Genomic DNA, 6,497 nt, shown 5'->3' with positions numbered 1-6,497 from the left:
TCTTTGAATCGCTTGCTATCTATCGGGTTATCATTGTGGTCGAAAGTGAAATATCAATCTGATTCAATCTATCAATCTGTATTTATTCACTGCTCAACATAGAAATAGAATCGAGTTCGATTGCTCTTGGGGTCAGTGTATTACGATTTGGAAGTGACAGTAGAATTACGCCCGGGTCTTGATCACGGAAAGCAAACTGATACGAACTTCTTACCCACTAAATTCGACCGCCTTGCTGCAAATAAAATTAGTATTTGCTTATATTGGTATATTTAGAATACTGTCCATCTCATTATTTACTAAAAACACCGTCCATAAATGAAGTACCGTTTTGCTGTTGGATAACGTGTGCAGATCTTTTATTTCTTCTATGTAATTTATGTATCAAACAAAATGATGGTTACGAGAACTTAGTAGGTAGTTTCCCAAAAGGATCGGGTTTTCGATGCAAAGTAAAAACCCATTGATAAATTTCTAACATCCCCAATGACTTTATCCATTAGCCGCGATCACGCGGAGACGATTTGATCCGGGCCAAATTGGCACGGATCAGGCTCGCGCCAAATTTGGCCCGTGCCTAATTAGAGAGCACGTTCTCACGAAAATCACTCACTCAATACTAAACAATTCTCTAACAAACATTGAGTCGCTCAGGCCTGGTCCGACGTTTTTGGTCGGGCCAAACAGACACGGAGCCATTTGGCACCCGTGTGAACAGTTGTTCCGGGCCAAATTTGGCAAAAATGCTCGTGTGATCGCGGCTATAGTTTTTCCGAATGATTCACAATCTCGCTGAATATTTACATTTCATACATTACACTCCTGATATGCCTACATTTCTCCCTCTTCACCCGTCAAGGGATTCGAACCCACTAAGCTCAAGTTGTTCCCCGAACACCTTGACCTCACGAGTCGTTAGCGTCGTTACTGGCCGACCAGAATCCGGTCGTACCAATCACAGCGCTTGTAACAAACGACATTAGGCTTCTGTTGGAATTCCCGTGAAATGGACCAATCAGCGAACGTTTTACCGAACAAAAAAGTGTTTTGCAAATCGATATAATGAAGTCATGCGCAAAAGCGCGAGTAATGAAATCACGCGTCGTGAGGCCAAGGGGTCTGGTGGAAGCGAGTTTGGGAGCGATACCGGACCTTTGACAAGCGAGCATGATATTTCTCGATAACCACTGAAAGTAGATCTTTCTCGACAACGACCTTCTGATGATTACAAAAGGCACTTCGAGCAAAACTTATTCAAGAGTTGTAAAATAATATACATTCTATTCTTTGTTTTATCAGGTATAAAATAAAGGAAACTATTTGCTTAAATATGAAGCTGATCATATCGACTCTGTTACTGGTCTGTTCTATAACGACAGGTAGATATATCAAATTCATTTTGTTGGCCATATAGCATGTTATATATCAGTATGACTGTCAGGCAGCGTTTTGGGGGAGGCGTAGGCGGGATATTCGGAATGCACTTTTAGGAATACTATCATTGTCACAAATCATTCTGACTCGGAATGAAGAGACCAGAATAGATATACAATTGTGGTACGTTTAATCGAAATTTAACATACGTAAGCAAGGGTTGAGTGGATCAGTGGATGGGCTTTGACCATAAGGAAACAAATCACTGCCGGCTTGTTACCCCAGGTAAGGCAAATGTGAGACAAGTTGCTATACAATACAGTTTCAGCGTGTGTTTGTGATGCTGGTTGGACGAAAGCCGGACAAAACAAATGCTTCAAGTTTTTTGCGGAGTATCTCTTGCGATCCGAGCATTGTGCTTCTTCGGAATTGGCCAAGACCGATAGCAGGGAGGAAAACACCGTCGCTTATAGTAACTATAAAATATCGTGTTTTATGGAATGGGGAAGGAGGGGGCTTGCGATATAAGTGTGCCTGACACAAAATTAACATTATTTCAGGATTGATACCCGCTGGCATCTCAAAAGCTTGGCTTGGTTTTGAGAGAAATTCCACATCATTCGAATTCGAATTCACTACGGTAAATTCTTGACAGTCGGAAAAACTCCCACATACAGCTGTAACGATTGACATTGAAATTACGCGCATAGCAAATATGCCAACCGGCAGACCAATAGGATTAGTCCATTCGGCCAGTGGTTAAACGTACGATAACTTGACATCAGTTCAAATTTAACGTCTGCCTACTGAGTGAACGTCACTACAACTCGATTTTCCTCGACTTTGCCTTGAACATTAATGGTCCTAAGGGGGAGCACGCCGACCAGTACTCTGGGCCATAGAACTATAGGCGAACGGGAAGGCCGACTCCTAAAATATCCGCCAGGCACCGTTAGTAATCTTGTGGCGATAAACAATAGATGTTGTAGACTGGTTGCCAGTCTCTATTCTCGATTTAGCGTCTTTATTAATTTGTTTAAGTCTTAATACCAAATCTTGAAAAAGGGTAATGTCCAATGCTCGCAGTGATTAATATAATCGAAACAATTTCCGGAAACCTATTGTTTATCGCTACCGGTGAGGGCGCTAATCAATTTCGAAGATAGCAAAGGCAAATGTATAGTGACGTCACGGAGTTCGCCTACCCTTTCGCTTATAGTTCTATGTCTGGGCTAAGGCGAGGCAGGGGAAGGAATTATAAATTTGATCTATTCATATCACCGCAGGATTTTGAAAGATGGGCGCCTGGAGAACCTAGTGGACATGGTGGTAAATACGGTTCATATGAAGGTTGCGTTGAGTTGAAGCGACGGGCAGGTTTGTGGAACGATATTGCTTGCAACCGAAGACTACCGGCTATTTGTTCGAAGGACTGTTAGAAGTGAATAAGGATGAAATGAACTTCACTAACATTCTTTCCACCAATTCTTCACTGAATCGGGGTACCGGCAACGCTTTTGTGTGACAAGCAAGGACCGAGGATGCGCTAGGTGTCGAAAGTGGTTACTCGGTTTCCATGCATCAATATATGGTGGCTGATTCGGGCCATACTAAAAAGATTTTCTGTTCGGCTAGAGGAACGATAAAACATTTTCACAGTGGCCCTTTTTTTGGTTTTCTCGCGCGAGAATTCAAAACTTTTGGTTTTCTCGCGCGAGAAAACCAAAGAAGGGCCACTGTGAAATTTTTTTTATCGTTGCTCTAGCCGTACAGAAAATTTTTTTAGTATGGCCCGAATCAGCCACCATACATAATTCGATAACTTGTACATAGGTTTGGTGATTTTCGGATTTGATAGCCAAAAATCCAGTTACAATCTCATCAAAATGAACCAACTTTTGCTATCAATAACCCAGTGTATTGATGCGCCATCTGTTGCGTGCCGGTACTCCAATGCGGATTCATCCAATTAATTCATCCGATCCAGTTTATGATCCAAATTGAGTTCGATTTGAACATTGAAAATCAAGTTCTTTTGTCGACGCCTGCAGCTCCCTTCTATGGGGCAATGCACTGCGCATGATCAATTAATCGTACATCGACTTTCCCAAAATCGGCGGATCTTCAACGTTCAAGTCTAACATGATTCTCACTAGAATATTGTCTCATATTCGCATTTTGTTCGGTATAAAAAAATAAAACTATTCTATATAACGGCGATACGGTCGTCTTTTTATCTGCGATAGGCTTCAAGTTTGATTGATTTTCTTACTCCACAATTTCCTACTCTAAGGTTTTTCTAGAATTGGAATCTTCATTGTTTCAGACGTGGCATCAGTACTTAGCTCAAGAACATTAGGGGGCACTGAGGTCAGCATGTAGTATCTAATACCTGTAATGGGTTTGAGAGTAAAATAAATCGCTGCATGGAATTGCAATATGTTCGTTTTATGCGTCGACACTTTCCTGCTTAAAAATGATCAGGCCTAACAAAGAACAATCACATTGAAACATGTCGACTCAGCCGTAAAATCAACCCATTCACAGTCCCGAATGTGGGATAATGTCGGGCTTTAGAGAACATAATGCCCCCGAGGTCTTCACATTTACAGATAAGATTATGTAAGCGTGTCGCGCGTTACACCGGATAGGCACACAATAGAAATATGAGCCTCACGTTCATTTGATCATCTTCTATTAAGAGGACCGCTATTGTGAAAATTGACTGCGGGAGGAATATTCCTCCCAAAGTCAATCGATGGAAACTTGACCAAGGGGTCTGATATTCAAACAATTGACTTTGGGAGGAATATTCCTCCCAAGGTCAAACGAAGAGAATTTGACCTTCAGTTCTGATATTCAAAGTATCGACTTCGGGAGGAATATTCTTCCGACTGTCAAACGAAGGAAAATGGACCTAGGTCTGATATTCGAAATATTGACTTTGGGATGAATATTCGTCCAAACCTCTAACGCTAAAAACCTGAGCTTTTAGAATGATAGGTCTACATAAATGATATTGATGTAATTGTTTTTAATGAATAGTATACTATAGCGACGAAACCAGATTTAGGCAATTTGATTATTAATATACACTGTATTTGAGGGTCTGCGACAAATAATTTTAGAAAGTTAAATAGCTGTAGTACAGGTTCTAATAATGAGCCTAATATAGTCTTCACATCGCAATCAGTTGTTAGAATGCATCTTCCTTTTTCTTGTTTTGATCTGAGACGACTAGTTAAATTTTTTTCTTGATTGATTCACGCTGGGAGGTCTACATCAAATTATATTGTTATATCAATTATGTTTCAACTGCGAATTCACATTTGATATTGATATTAATAATCAATATTACTCATCATTATATAGCGCACTGCTGCAAATTGTAACCAGTATGCTTTTCATGGGTATAAAATTAACACAAGTTGAAGAAATCGAATTTGAAATACGTGGATAATAAAAAATAAGTTGAAGGTAGGGCGGAGAGATCTGACGAAAAGAAACAACAAACGATATGGGCGCCAAATTGACCCATGCCTAATTGCCCGACCAAATAGTCCGACCAGACCTGAGTCAAATTAAGCCGAGTCAAATTAGCGTGTTAATTTAAACTGGTTCTGGAAGTCAGTCACTTCGCATTGCTTAAGTATGGACTCGTTTTAGAGTCTCTTCAAGCATTGTTTAGTATCGAATGAATGGGTTTGCATTTAAATGTGAAATAAATTTGAACATGAAAATCAGCGCGCTCTTTGGTAAGCCATGAAAACAATTAAAGTCGGACCCTGATTCGAGCCAATTTGTTTGCAAATTAGCGATTGTCCTAGTTTTAACTTCTGATTTGTACCCTGTATAGGCCGGTTTATATTTCTGTTTGTACTCTTTCATAGAAATTCGACAGATATCAAATGGCATCTTTGATTACAGACACTGTTGACCGGTACACACCAATATGTCCATCCATCCGACATACGAGGATTAATCATTAATGAGATAATTGCTCGTAGATCCGACAGCTACGTTTTACAACTAGAAGTGCATAAAATCAGATTCCTAATGATTTTACATGTATTACTATTAAGAATAAGTTATTAATTATGATTAAATTCAAAGAGAATTGAGAAAATATCTTGCTTTGAATGGCTTTTAATTAAATATTGGAAAGGGCGATTTTGAAGGGGGAATTTTATCCGCGGTGTCACTGCTAATCGAGTAATCAAGAAGCACAAACTCCCTAAGGTGATAAAGTGTTTTAAGCAGATCTTTTCCGATTGTGATCCCAATATATGAATTGCACATGGAACTATTATGTATAAAAACCTCTCACAATTTACGTGATGACTGAGTGGCGTCCTTTTGCACAAGCTATCTTACACCGTGATGAAAAGCCTTTTATAGTTTAGAGTTGGATTTCTCGATGTATAAATGCAAGGAGGGTCAGAAGCTTTATGCTCAATAACATTAGGTTCCTATAAATGTTTGCTATGGATTTCAAAATAAAAGAAAAATCTACGTTTAAATGAGATATCTGTTTCATTACTCGTGATATATCGAGGAATCTCTGCAATAAAATTTGTCGATTTCAAAATTATTACAAAATGAGCAAACTTTGTGATATCTGCTAACAGTATAAATGCAAGCGTATATGCGGATTTGCGTGATATGTAATAAATAAAGCGAATAATCAAAGTGAGAAAAGTATCTACCGTAGCTAGAGATGATAATGAGTCTCATATCCAGAATATCTGAACCAAAATATCTCCCTCAAAAAACCTTCAACCATTCAAAAATACATAGGAATATGGTTGTAGGTAAAAATCTCCCTGGTAAAAATCCTTTAGGTAAATATCCCCTGTGGAAAAACCCAAAATATTCAAAGTAGGTAAAAATCCCCACTCGGTGATTTTCAAAGACATTTCAAAGCAAAATGTTTCTCCAATTTTATTAATTTGCTATGAGACTGAAATATGTTAGAACTGTGCAATGAAATCTTTCGTTGCGATAAATTCTTAAGTAAAACTCTTAGCATAAAATAAATTGTTAGAATTGATAAGAATAATAAATTTTAATTTGTAATATCTAAAGATTCGAACAGGAGTATTTTTGAACTGCGGACTCTTGTT

The 6,497-nt window shown here is 38.8% G+C and overlaps 1 long non-coding RNA gene across 1 annotated transcript; it reads left to right on the top strand.

Annotated features, from left to right (window-relative positions):
* The first annotated feature begins 1,725 nt into the window (after window positions 1–1,725).
* LOC141906717 (uncharacterized) lies at window positions 1,726–2,678 on the top strand. Its single transcript, XR_012619398.1, has 3 exons — window positions 1,726–1,846; window positions 1,935–2,014; window positions 2,661–2,678. It is a non-coding gene; the product is annotated as an uncharacterized LOC141906717 (long non-coding RNA).
* Window positions 2,679–6,497: the final 3,819 nt, after the last annotated feature.

This window comes from Tubulanus polymorphus, chromosome 6 (genome assembly GCF_964204645.1).
Source record: "Tubulanus polymorphus chromosome 6, tnTubPoly1.2, whole genome shotgun sequence".
NCBI lineage: Eukaryota > Metazoa > Nemertea > Palaeonemertea > Tubulaniformes > Tubulanidae > Tubulanus > Tubulanus polymorphus.
The sequence above is the reverse complement of the archived record's forward strand: the minus strand, read 5'-3'. Positions and strand labels throughout refer to the sequence as shown.